The sequence below is a fragment of the Ambystoma mexicanum genome, chromosome 1p (assembly GCF_040938575.1).
Source record: "Ambystoma mexicanum isolate Mex_15411 chromosome 1p, UKY_AmexF1_1, whole genome shotgun sequence".
Taxonomy (NCBI): domain Eukaryota; kingdom Metazoa; phylum Chordata; class Amphibia; order Caudata; family Ambystomatidae; genus Ambystoma; species Ambystoma mexicanum.
Window position 1 is genome coordinate 460682515 of NC_090921.1, and position 13664 is coordinate 460696178.

Consider the following 13664-nt stretch of genomic DNA (forward strand, 5'->3'; position numbering starts at 1 on the left):
AACCCTTCAGGCAACAACAGCAGCAGTTCATGTCATCATGGCTCCTTCTGAAAAAATGCCTTTCTTAAAGGCATACGATTCCTTATTTGTATAGTAAATAAAAGCAAGTTCTTAGGGGGAACAGGGACACACTTCAAATGGTACTGACAGTAAAACACATATTTTACACAAATCATAAACAATTCACAACAACAGTGAAAGCATCTCACCCAACACCTCTCCATCCCAAACCACCTCTTGAAATCTTCAATCATTGCCCAATGCCAAGACATAGGAGATTCGTATGGAGAGGGTTGCATAGCTCTCACCTCACACGCTTTTGGCAGGTGTCACCCGCCTTGTAAACAGCTGAATCATCCACCGAGCCTCCCACACGCCCATTCATTTCAATGGGCCTCTCACCCGCCAAAAATAAAATCGGGTGTTTTCATCCACCTTTGCGACACAAATGGTTGAGAGCTATGGAGGGTTGGCAACCATTTTGTAGATCTGGATGTTTTAACCCAGCCTACCGGTGCCACACATCTCCAAAACGTGTAACTTGTGCTCACTGACAGGCTTAATTTATTCCCTGGGATGCTTTTTTTGTATATATTTAATAGGGAATAAATTAAGCCTGTCAGTGAGCACAAGTTACACGTTTTGGAGATGTGTGGCACCGGTAGTCTGGGTTAAAACATCCAGATCTACAAAATGGTTGCCAACTCTCTCCATACGAATCTCCTATGTCTTGGCATTGGGTACATGGGCCTCCTCCAAGGAGTATGCAGCTATCTGGAGCACTTATACCATTATTATAGTACGTCACACTCGCTCATACATGTCAACATTTTGGAGCAACTGAGAGGGAGATTTTGTCAACATAATCTGGAGAAATGAATTTTCCCGTTGGGCTGCATTGGGGGTAGAATTAGAAAGTAAAAAATAGCAATATTTTTTATAGAAAAAACTGGAATAACCCGCCTAAATCATGGCAAGAATGCGCACTGCATATGACAAATTAAAATCATAAAACCTTACTAACCCAGACTGGGCCCAGGTCCTGTAGAGCAGCCTGGCCAGGTTGTAATGACCACTGACATTCACTGATAACCAAAGAAAGATCACACAAGGTAGGGCTCCTAGGCTACAGACTAGTGTTCTCCACTAAAAGGCACTTCTTATTCAGGGTCATGATACCAGTTGTATAAGCCCCCACTGGTAAGGGATAGCCAGTGTTTCAATGTCAAAGGCAGCATTTACTACCTATTTTGACCCATACAGGGGCATGTCCTCTTTCCATCGACCATGCGTTTTTTTTTATCTTGCAACTTTTTTGCAGTATTAAACTTTGAGTCCTAAGAACGGTTTTGGCTGAGTTTCTGAACCTAGCTGATAATCAGGCCTCTATTACTATTGCAGCTGAGACAAAAATGAAGATGGGGAATCAGTTCTCGTTCATGTTGCTGCATAATTACTGTGGTGCTGCAATCTGATGCACAGAGAAACATTGTGTGGGTGCTTTTATTTTCTTTTATTGGCTATTTGAAATGCAAACTATACAGCAAAATCATGTTTCAAGGCACATCAAGACAATTGAGGGGTATAGGGTTGAGGAAGAAAGGTATAAAACAAGACAAAACTTTCTTATAAGGTCTTGCAATATTTGGAACGTGCAAGTGCAATTGAATGAGAGCAGTTGAGAGTTGGAGGGGAGGGAAAGTGCACAAAGGGAGTCCAAGGGAGGAAAACAAACACAGCGCTATCACTAGGTCGTGAGACGATTTGGAGTGTGCAAGTGCTGAAACATGAAAGTAGGAGGAGAGGGGGATGAATGGAAGTGCACGAGGTAGTAGAGCAGAGGGAAAAAAACAAGATGCTCTGACTAGGTCGTGAGACGATTGGTACGTGCAAGTGCTAAAACATGAAAAAGAGAGAGAGGAGGAGGAAGAGAAAGTGCAGGGGGAGAAGGTGAGAGGTGATAAATGCAAAACAGTTAAAAGTGCAGGAAAGTAGGTAAAATGCATTAAGGAAAAACCAGAAATTGAGTTATGACAGGCAGGTATCAGTGACTGCAGACTGGAAAAGCCTACATGAGGCATGCAGACAACCACTTAAGACTAAGCAGTTAAGAGTGACTGAAGACTTTGGATGCATCAAGATTGAAAAAAACAAAACCTAATATCCATGATCCCTCAATCGTGCACATGATCTCCCTGTCACATGTGTGTCAAATGATCTACAAGTCCATTCTTGCTATCCTGGCCCAAATGTTCAATCTGTCTCATGCACATCAACGATTCTTTTCCTGCCGCCCCAGCCATAATCTGCCTATTCTCCAGGGTCGGACTGGGCCATAAGATTGACTCTTACACCAATCAAAAAGTGGACCAAATTCACAAATGGTATTCATTCTTTGCATGACTGACCAGTACCCATGGGTGGGTTTTTTAGTAAAATGTTTGGAAGTAGTGCAATTAAAAGAATATGGGCCTGATTAATAAAAGCTTTTTACAATGCTGCAATCCACTACCAGCAGCACAGTAAAGAAACTCATCAAAAGGGCCCACATTTGCTCAACAACTGGCCCACTTTGACCCAAAACACTGGCCCACACTTGCATGTTGGGCCTGTACGGTTCCTAGTGATTGTTTCGAATGCCAAAGTTTCAAATGCCAACATTTTGGAAAAAAATGCATCGAAAAAATACATTTTTTAATAAAAATCTTTTAATGGGGGTCCCCCCAACTCTTTTCTTTTACCCATTATGACCCATTTTAGTAAAAAAAAACCTTTACCTACAAAAAAATACATTTTTTGATGCATTTCCTTTCAAAACTTTGCCATTCGAATTCAAAACTATGTTTTCGAAACAATGCCTGTATACCGCCAGCACTTTGGGCATTTCCCTATTGTCCTCTAGGCCAGTTGAGTCTGGTTCTCTCCATCCATCGACTACACTCCCTTTTAGACAGAGCCTCACACTCCCTTCACCCTGGCCACACATATTTCTGCTTGTCGTTACCTATCCACAAGCCCCTTCATGCACCCCTCTGTATGAAAAATCAATCTTCACACAAACACCAACCAGCCATTTATGCATTTTTATGTGCACTTTTGACCTTATGAGAGTGACTCTTTTGCTCTCATGAGAAGCCCCTGTATGGCAGTATCTGGGCTTTGCCATGATGCTGCATTCACCAACACAATAGGTTGGCGTCCTATGAAATATGTTCTTAGTGTGGCATTGCTGGACTGATGGTATTAGATAGCTACTGAACCTCTACAATCCATTGCTAATCTTCCTATTGACCCTCTCTTAGCCCCTCCCGTGTTTGTAAAGAAGCTCTTCTAGCATTAGTTCCTTGATTTAAATTATTGTTTTCTCGCCTGTGACAGCTGTACCTATGCAACTCGCTCTGCACCATACACTATTCTTAGCCGGTCTCGGAAGTCTCTCCAGACTCGTTTGAAGCCTGGCTTCTGTCCTAACCTACACAAGCTTCCTCATTTATTTACATGCGCTCAGATTCTCTGTGATGAGATATGGGGACCCAGGTTTGCAGCATGATCTCCTGGCACAGCAACCTTTCTAGCTTAACCTTTGAAATCATCTTGGGCTGGTTCAGCCGAAACTCGAGTTGCCGGTTTCTCTATTGAGTCCCAGTTATTTCACTACCAAGATTTCCTTTTAGGCAATAGCATTATTGTGCTCTGAGCCAACACACAGGTTAGACGGTCAAAAAGGTTTATCCAGTATAAAACCTTCAAGTACAAACACATATATAAAACACATATCCATTTCCACAAAGCACACAAAAAATAAAATGACAGATGGAAGTTAATATCATAATAAATTCATAAATAGGAAAAGACTCAAATGTAATATTCAACTAATTTCCCACATTACCACTAGATTAAGAGGGTATAACATGCTTTCAATCCCAATAAAAAAAATCATCTCATCATTACAGACCCTAAAAATTCCATTTACAGATGTGCAATAAGCGCAAAATGCGGAGAGCATGCTTGCAGTCTTGCAAAATTAATATAGACTGGATTCATTATTCATAAACATGCTATGGCATCATGGGGACTAGGACATTCCAACATCCCAATCTCAGGGGCCACCTGTTTCAGGGCCCTCATTCTTTATATCCGGACCGTTTGTATGTAATGCACCGTTCCAAAGAAAACGTGGGGCATCGGAAAGTGTCTAGGAAAATGTCCAGTGTCACCCGTTGAGTGAATCCCAGCTGCCCTTAGGACTGGCCTTAGGTAGAGGCATTTGAGCATAAGGGTTGCAGTGCATATCAAGAAAAAATGTGTGACAGTTTCACTCTCTGTCCCACACAACAGACACTCCCTCTTCGCAGGGCCACTCGAGGTTCTTGTAAAGGATACCATGGACAATATGCCCAGCCTGAAGTGGAAAAACAGTGACCTTTCAAAAGGGTGTGTGATTAGATCAAGATAGGTTTCGTACCCAGGCTCTGTTTTATATAGGAGGTAATCTGGTTCCAGTCTGAGTGTAGTGGCTTTCGACACCAGGTGGTCCTTAGATCTAATGGAAGCAGTGGACTTCAGCCTAGTGGATGCCAAGCCATCTAGACTCAGGTGGTGTCCCCAAAGTCCTATCTCTTCCAGGTGTTCTTCAAATGTGAGACCCATCTAAGACTTTTGCCACCTTCCAGGGTCATGACATGGGTAAAGGCATCTGGATATTTTTCGACGCCCTCTGTTCGCCATAGTCTAATCCAGTACAGAGCTGCTTTGAGGGCAATCGGTTCTCTAACAGGAAGGACGTCGAGCTGCAAACGAACTAGTGCCAATGGAGCACTCTGGGGGAGTAATAACATATGTTTCAGAAACTTTTGTTCCAAAACTTTAAATGCCCCAGTCTTACCACAGCCCCATATCTCTGTGTCATTGGCAGACATGGACAAGTGTGGCCCCAGTGGTACTCTATGTTAGTGCCTAATGTAGTTTCGTTTTTGTTCACAAATTCCCTCTTCAATGTTTCTGTTCCCAACTCATGCTCACATGGTGGTTGAGTATTCTTTTTTAGCCCCCTTGCCACTGAAGACAGGGCACAACCCTGTATTTTTGCATTGAATTCATTACGGTTGATTGTGTATTTTCTTACTATAAAAAGTTTGGCTTTTACCATGTTGTGTGAATAATTGCAGTATATTTAACATGACATGTGCCTGGTTCTAGTTATACTTGTTTTTTTCTTCAATGTTTCTTAGCTTGTTTATTCAACTGTGTACACATTATTGGACCTGGTTTCGTTTTCTTGATTAGTGTGAGGGTTGGAACAGTTATCCCCTGATCGTCAGAAATTGACATTGATGGGTAAAAAGGAGTGGCAGGTAGGTAACATTTCAAATTTTGGACATATGAGCACCGTTACCCAAATTTTGACCTGTTTAAAAATGATGGATGTTGCCTTTTTTTGTTCAAAGCACAAACTCCATATAAGCTGGATGGTCTGCCTATTTCCCTGTTAGTTTACTTTTACTAGGTCAGAGATAACTATATTTGGGAGTTGTATTTGGGAACGCTGGGCGATCACTAAGGAACGCTTAGGGCCTCCCTAGAATATAATCAAACTACTAACACACCTTGATAAAGTGAGTGTTTTGCCCTGGTATTATGTGGCACCTGCTTTGGCGACCAAAATAAGTCCCCTGGTGAGCTGGCTGCTGGTGTTGTGATACACTTTGAAGGTCGTTGAGTCTTGTTGGTCTGCGCACCTCTGGCCAGCTGGCAACGCCAACCTCAAGCTCAGAGCATCTGAAACCTACTGGTCCTCCGCACCCCAACGACACAGGGGCACACTACACTGTCTGCACATCCTCTGATAAAATCATATTGACTGGCGCATTCTTCAGTAATTACACTTCCAGGAAGAACTGTCCAGGACTGTTTGTGTGATAATATAGCCTTATATACTGAGATTGGAGTCATTATTCGCTGAGGGCCATAAGTTGGGAAGGGTCATTTTCGAGGGGATTGGGTCCTCCGACGTATTCCATATCTATGACAGGTAATGTCCACAGCTGTGCTGCTTCGGAAAATCTTTGGCGTCTGCGTCCTGCGTCGATGACGTTGATGCGCCGTCCCCGAGCACATCCTCCGACGGCCGACGTCACCCGATGTGATAACTAGGACGCACGATGCCCATAGCCTCAGTTCCGTTTTTTCCGCGAACGTGTTCGCTTCGTGAATCTCGGTACGCCTCGACTCATTGGAGTTGCTGTTTTCTATTGTCGGTTCGTTGAACCTGTTCGGTTTGTGGTGAAGTCCTGTTCGTGGCGATGTCTTTCTCGTCTTCAACCCCGCGTCCGGGCTTCAAGAACTGCAGGGACTGTGGGTCCAAGATGTTGGTCACGGACTCGCACGATGCCTGCCTCTGGTGCCTCGGGGAGGCCCACGATACGGACGACTGTGTCGACTGCCAGTCGCTCACTGCTAAGGCCTTGCGGGAACGCAAGAGGAAGCTGTTGGTAGGCCGGGTATCTAAGCCTCGGAAGTCGAGGTCTGCGGGGCTTTCGACCGATGACTCGAGGGGTGACTCTCCGCGTCATCGTCGGAAGTCCGGTAGGTCTCCTTCCAGGAGTCGGTCTCGCCACTCCTCCGCCTCTTCTAGGCATTCCAGGAAGCGCCGGCATAGGTCGCCTTCCCCGTCCTCTTCCGAGGACTCCGCCCGACGGCGGGTCGCTTATCCCTCCATGCAAGCGACACCGGAGGAATGGGCTTCCTTCGGGAAGCAGATGCTAGCGATTCTGGAATCGCAGGGCACCGGTCCATCCGCGCCTCCGAGTGGGGTCGGTCGGCACCGGTCGAGAGACACCGCCCGTGCGCCTTTGGGCTCGGGTGGTCGGCACGACTCGCGGGAGACGTCCCGCTCGGACAAGGGTAGCCGTTCTCACCATGCCCATTCCAGGTCCCGGTCCTCGATGGGCTCGAGACCGCGTGATCCTGTGCCGTCTTCGAAGAAGACGTCGACGCCTGTGGCGCCGAGGTCGTCGACGATTTCTCTCGAGGCTCCGCCTCCGAGGGGGTCGTTGACGCCGTCGGCGGCCAGGTTGTCGAGAGACACGCTCGGAGCTCCGGCTTCGAGGACTGTGTCGACGCCGTCGATGCTGGCGGTGCTGCAGCTGACGTCGACGCCGATTCTCTCGACGTCGGCGCCTTTTCTGTCGACGCCGGCGCCGACTCGTTCGGCGCCCTCGACGCCTTTTCCGTCGATGCCAGCGCCGACTCGTTCAGCACCCTCGACGCCTTTTGAGGCGGTGGTGTCGGAGGGGCCCTGTGGCACGGGGTTTGCCCCTAGAAAGGCTATGACTAAGGTCCGGCACTGCTTTGGTCCGCAGAGGTCTTCCTCTCCCCGCCTGGAGTACATTTCAGAGGGTGATAAAGGCTCTGATGGCGGCCTGGTTCCGGTTACGGTTCCAGATGACCTTATCTCGGGCCATAGCCAGTTTGATGACCTGAGGCAGTCGCTGCATGATGCCAGTGGACTGGACACCTCTCCGGAGGTGGAGTTTTGTCGGCCGGAGCCTGGCACTCATGCCGATTCCATCCGGTCAGCTGCCCCAGGGGAGTTCGTTCAGGATGATCTCACGGACATCCTTGATCTCGGTCCACCCACTGACCCGGTTTTGCCTTTTCATATGGCTCTGCAGAGAAGGGTGGCGGCGGCTTGGACTGCTCCGGAGAGTCTCCCGGCAGTGGGCAAGTCTTTGTCGCGAAAATACCGTCCAGCCAGTAGCGACCCCTGCTACTTGTGTAGGCACCCCACCCTGGAGAGTTTGGTGGTGCAGGCGGCTACGGCCCCGGCAAAGCAGGCGTCGTATCCTACCATCCCTCCGGATAGGGACGACAAATGTTTTGACGGCTGGGCGAAGAAAGTGTTTTCTTCGGGGGGTATGGCGCTTCAGGCGGCCAACTCCATATGTGCCTTGTCTCGTTTCACACACACTCTGTGGAACTGTGTTGCATTAGCGGCTGATCATATTCCCAAACGGGACGAACGGGATGGTTTCCTTGCTATGGTTCAGGATGGCAAGGATGCTATGTGTGAGGCCGTTCAGTCGGGTTTGGACTTGGTGGATTGTGTCAGCCGGTCCATGGCGGCGAACACCGTTATGCGCAGGTTTGCGTGGTTGCGGAAGTCTGGGTTCACTCCTGATGTGCAGTCCCGGCTCCTCAACATGCCTTTTGACGGTGAACACCTTTTTCGCAGCAAGGCTGACGAGAGCCTTGAGAGGTTGCAGACCTCCAATGCTGCAGCAAAGTCGTTGGGCGCTGCAGTTCGCCAACCTCTGCCTTTTTGTCCTAGGGGACAGCAATGGACGGGTGGTTCCTTTCGCTATTACTCATCCTTCAGTAAAGCGAGGGGAGCTAGCAGTCAAAGAGGCCATCCTAAGAGTACCAGAGGTGGAAACAAAGGTACTCGAGGTGCCAAGGCCGCTCGGGCAGGTGCCTCTTTGCCCTCCGGCAACGCCGCAGCCACTACCACTCAGTCATGAGGCCAGGTCCCATGGTTCGCCGGTTGGGGGAAGGCTGGCGCAGCATCTTGTAGAGAGGCAACCCATTACTTCGGATGTGAGGGTTCTGGAGATCATAACCCACGGCTACTGTCTTCCTTTTCAGTAGAGGCCTCACGACAATCCACCAGGGAACCTCTCTTTGAAGTGTCCGGATCCACTCCTTGCGCAGGATATTCAAGCCCTGCTGGAGAAAGGCACCATAGAACTGGTGCCTGTAGCGGAGAGGAACAAGGGATGGTATTCCCCTTATTTTTTGATTTCGAAGAAAGACGGGGGATTGAGACCAATCATGGACTTGCGCGGTTTGAACAAACTCCTCAGGAAGGACAAGTTCAAGATGGTGACTCTTTCTCAAGTCCTCCAGGCCCTTCAACTTCAGGACTGGTTGGTGTCTCTCGACCTCAAGGATGCTTACTTCCATGTGCCGATCCATCCCAAGCACAAGAAGTACCTGAAGTTCGCGGTTGGCGACTCGCTCTTTCAGTTTCGTGTCCTGCCGTTCGGATTGACCTCCGCCCGAGGGTTTTCACCAAGGTCATGGTGGTGGTGGCAGCGCATCTCAGGAAAGGGGGGATTCACGCCTACCCCTACCTGGACGATTGGTTGATCAGGGGGAGCTCTCCAGAGCAAGTCCCGGATCATCTGTCCGTCACCTGCCACTCCCTTCACAGGCTGGGCTTCTCCCTCAATTTAAAGAAGTCCCATTTGACACCAACGCAGCGGCTCCAGTACATCGGAGCAGTGCTCGACACGTCCCTGGGGCAGTGTTTTCCTCCTCAGGTGAGGGCTCTTCACATTCAGCAGATGGTGCACAAGTTTCAGTTTGCCCAGAATCTCCCAGCATCCGAGTTCTTGAGACTGCTCGGCCTCATGGCCTCCTGCATTCTTCTGGTGCCAGAGGCTCGTCTGCGGATGAGATCTTTGCAGTGGGCACTAAAGCTCCAGTGGTCTCAGTCCTCCGGTAGGCTGTCGGACCCTGTTCAGGTGCCGCCCTCGGTAGCCCGGGACCTTCTGTGGTGGGCCGTCGAGGGCAATCTGATGAAGGGGGCCCCATTTTGGCTGCCCTGGCCGCAGGTGACGATCGTGATGGATGCATCCCTCACGGGATGGGGAGCTCATGCCAAAGAGTTGACAGTCAGCGGTCGTTGGTCTCCGTCGGAGTCCAGACTCCATATCAATCTGTTGGAGCTGAGGGCCGTCTAGCCCTGAAGGCTTTTCTGCCGACTGTGCACGGAAAGAGTGTCCTGATTCTAACGGACAACATGGTGGCCATGCACTACCTCAACAAAAAGGGGGGGCAGGGTCACTTCTGCTGTGCAAGGAGGCGATGCAGCTCGAATTCTGGGCCATCCAGCAGGAAGTTTCGATCTCGGCTGTTCATCTGGCCGGAGACGACAACGAGACGGCGGACGCTCTGAGCAGGCAGAGCTCGATCTCTCACGAGTGGGAGCTGGCTCAGGAGATTCTCTTGGAGATCTTCACCCTTTGGGGGACCCCTCAAGTGGATCTCTTCACCTCCAGTGTCAACCGGAAGTGCGAAAAGTTTTTGCTTGCGTGGTGGAGTGGTCATTCCCACTACTGTACGCGTTTCCTCCAGTCCCCGTCATCCCGCAAGTGCTGCGGAGGTTACGGAGGTTCGGTTCCCAGATGATCCTCATTGCTCCGGCGTGGGCCCGGAGGACGTGGTACCCAGACCTTCTAGACTTGTCCATCTGCCCTCCACGTCGTCTTCCCTACCGAGACGATCTGCTCTCACGGGAGTGGGGTCAGGTTCTCCATCCAGAGGTCAGATCCCTCAATCTTCACTCTTGGCTTCTGAAAGGTTGAGGTATAAGGATTGGGACCTCCCTGAAGACGTGATGGAGGTGTTGCTCTCGGCCAGGTTGCCGGCAACAAAGTCTCTGTACCGTTGCCGTTGGAGAAAGTTCTGCGACTGGTGCAGAGTTCAGAATGTGGATCCTTTTGAATGTGACATTCCCATGGTTCTGTCTTTTTGCTTTCTTTGGCCCACCGGGGCTTGCAAGTGGGGACCATTAAAGGTTACCTGGCGGCGCTGTCCATATTTAAGCGCTCGTCTGAAGAGTGTTCCTATTTTAAGATTCCTTTAATTTCGCAGTTTTTGAAAGGGCTCACTAATGTGTTCCCTCCGTCACCTTTTCTGGTGCCAGGTTGGGATTTGAACCTTGTTCTTACGTTTCTTATGGGTGCTCCGTTTGAGCCTTTACATTCTTGTCCTTTGAGGCTGTTGACTCTGAAAACTGTGTTTCTGGTTGCGGTTACTTCCGCTCGCAGAGTGAGTGAGTTACAGGCACTTTCAGTTAAGCCACCCTTCACTGTGTTCCATAAGGACAGGGTTGTCCTTAGAGTTCGTCCTTCTTTTCTTCCGAAGGTGGTTTCGGAATTTCATTTGAGCCAGAAGGTTGTTCTTCTGGCGTGCTATCCTCCTCCACATCCTGGTAAGGAAGAGGAGAGGCTCCATAGGCTGGATCCCAGGAGTGCAATGAGCTTTTATATCCCGCGCATGTCCCGGGTCAGAGTGGACGATCAACTTTTCATTGGTTATGCTGGAAAGCGTTTGGGACAAGCTGTGACGAAACAGACTTTGTCTCGTTGGATTATTTTAGCTATCTCCGAGTGTTACCGCTTGGCGGGTAAGGACCCTCCGGCTGGCTTGCGGGCCCATTCTACCAGAGGAGTGGCTGCGTCTACTGTCCTGCAGAGGGGAGTTCCTAATCGTCACATCTGTGATGCAGCCACCTGGGCTTCAGTACATACTTTTGTACGTCACTATTCCCTTGGTTCCATCAGAGGGCAAGATCTGGCTTTTGGCAAGGCAGTTCTCTATTCCGCAATTTGATTGGGCATGCTAAATTTGTATTCTAAATTCTTTCCCACCTCCTTGCTTGGTACTGCTTTGGGAGTCTGTCACAGATATGGAATACGTCGGAGGACCCAATCCCCTCAAAGAACAAGTTACTTTCTTACCTGGTAATGTTCTTTCGATGGGATGGTCCGACGACGTATTCCATATCGCTCCCTCCCTGCCTTCCCCGCTGCAGAATTTCTTTTGCGATTGCAGCTTGCGTTCCGCAAGGCCTTGTGTGTCTGACTGGCAGAAAACTGGTGGCACACGTTCTGGGAAAAAACTATAACTGAGGCTATGGGCGTCGTGCATCCTACTTATCATATCGGATGACGTCGGCCATCGGAGGAGGTCCTCGGGGGCGGCGCATCGACGTCATTGACGCAGGACGCAGACGCCAAAGATTTTCCGAAGCAGCGCAGCTGTGGACATTACCTGTCATAGATATGGAATATGTCGTCGGACGACCCATCGAAAGAACGTTACCAGGTAAGAAAGTAATTTGTTCATCCCAAGCAATAATGACCCCTACTAAAAGTTTATACGGCTATTAGCACATGGAGGTAATTGCAGTAAAGGTTTTGGGTTTTTGTGGTGAAGAAAAAGCGTTATGTTAATAGTGAGAAAAGCAAATAGGCAAACTGAGATAGTAAATTAAATGTGTTTTTATTTTGTAATACTTAATTAAGGTTTTCTTCGTAAGTTAAGCAAAATTGTCAACTTAGTTATACTGGAACGGGTTTAACATGAACATGAATTAGCTGTCATGTAAATTGTTAAATAAGAAGGTGAAAGAACTTCCCTTGTTTTAGCTTTCTCTTTGTTGTGTTAAATAAAATGCTGCAACAAATAAAAGCTCCACCAGAGAGGAAGGGTCTTGTTGAAATAAAATCTTGCCTGGGAATGCCATTGTCGTTTCCCTGTTTCTGTTTCAAGACAGAAAGTCAGAATTCAGCCAATACCAGTCGTTATTGACTGCTCCCTGAATATTCTGATTGGCTGAGAGAGGTCAATAATGGTCTTCATGTGCTATTATACCGTGGTGAATGGATATGGACTTATGTAACATGTTTTCAGGCACACTGCTTAGTCAGGCTGCATAGGCAGATAGGTGATATGATATGATAGGTTATTTATAACACGCTTAATACCCAGAGTTTCTAAGCGTGCACCAAGGGATCGAACGGACCTGTGTTGCTCCATGTCGTCTTGCTTCCAAGGGGAGCACATTGCCCCTGAGCTATCCTTCCGAGGTGGAGGGGGAGTGGATTGTCCAGTATCAGACAAAGCTTCAACTAGAACGAAGCCCCAGTAGCTGTAGTAGCAGCAGTCTCAAGTTGGGGGCACTAGAAGACTCAGCAGGTCTCAGATGTGGAGACAACGGTGGTTCAGTGGCCAGTGAACTCAGAGATGCAGAGTCGAGGTCAAGTATGACTCCGGAGGTTCCCCTGCAGCAGCCTGGACATCTTCAGAGGTGACCACAATGGAACTGCAAATGTTCCAATATTATAATAATAATTAAACTGAAGAACTGCTACACGTTGGAGCAAAAGAAGGGAAGACATGCAGAAGTGTACCAATTCAACCTCAACATGTAGCTTTCTAGGGTTATAAGTCAAAGGATAGATTCAAAAGGATGGAATGGTCAAAGGATCGATTCAAAAGGATGGAAAACAAAAGGTTCGAAACATTTTTTTTTTTTTTTACATTTTTTTTTTTGGGGGGTCCCCACCCAACCCCCGTTTTTGTGGTAAAAAACACTTTTTTTTACCTATACGAAAACCCCCAAAAATATATATAATTTAAAAAAAAAATCAATCCTTTTGTTTTCGGCCGTATTGTGTCGACCCTATTACATTCGATCCTTTTGTAGTCGACCCTTTGACCGGACACCGCTTTCTAGTGGTGTCTTCTTGGAGAATCTCACAGACAGATGTTTAAAGTGTTCAAACTTCCACCCTTCTAAAAAGAAGTCATTGCCAATTATTTCAGTTGAAGGGGGAATTTCTCCAAGTATATTGGGGTGCATTAGAAAGGCTAGGTGAATATGTAGGAATGCTTCTCAGTAAGATTTCATTTTACTTAAGATTTCGGAGTCCAATGAAACCTGAGATCCATGTGTAACAAAGTTTTATATGTTGACCACAAACAGGTGTAGAATGTCTGGAGATGGCTCTCAGAATCAAATAGCAGAAAAATGGATGAGGACAACTATACCTGTGTACAGTCAGTGGACTGTGAAAGGCTCTGAAGAAAAGTAT

The 13664-nt window shown here is 48.0% G+C and overlaps 1 protein-coding gene across 5 annotated transcripts in view; it reads left to right on the forward strand.

The window, feature by feature from the left end:
• The window catches only part of CRLF1 (cytokine receptor like factor 1), a 345153-nt gene that overhangs the window by 178429 nt on the left and 153060 nt on the right, over positions 1–13664 (forward strand). The gene's annotated exons all lie outside the window — the stretch shown is intronic.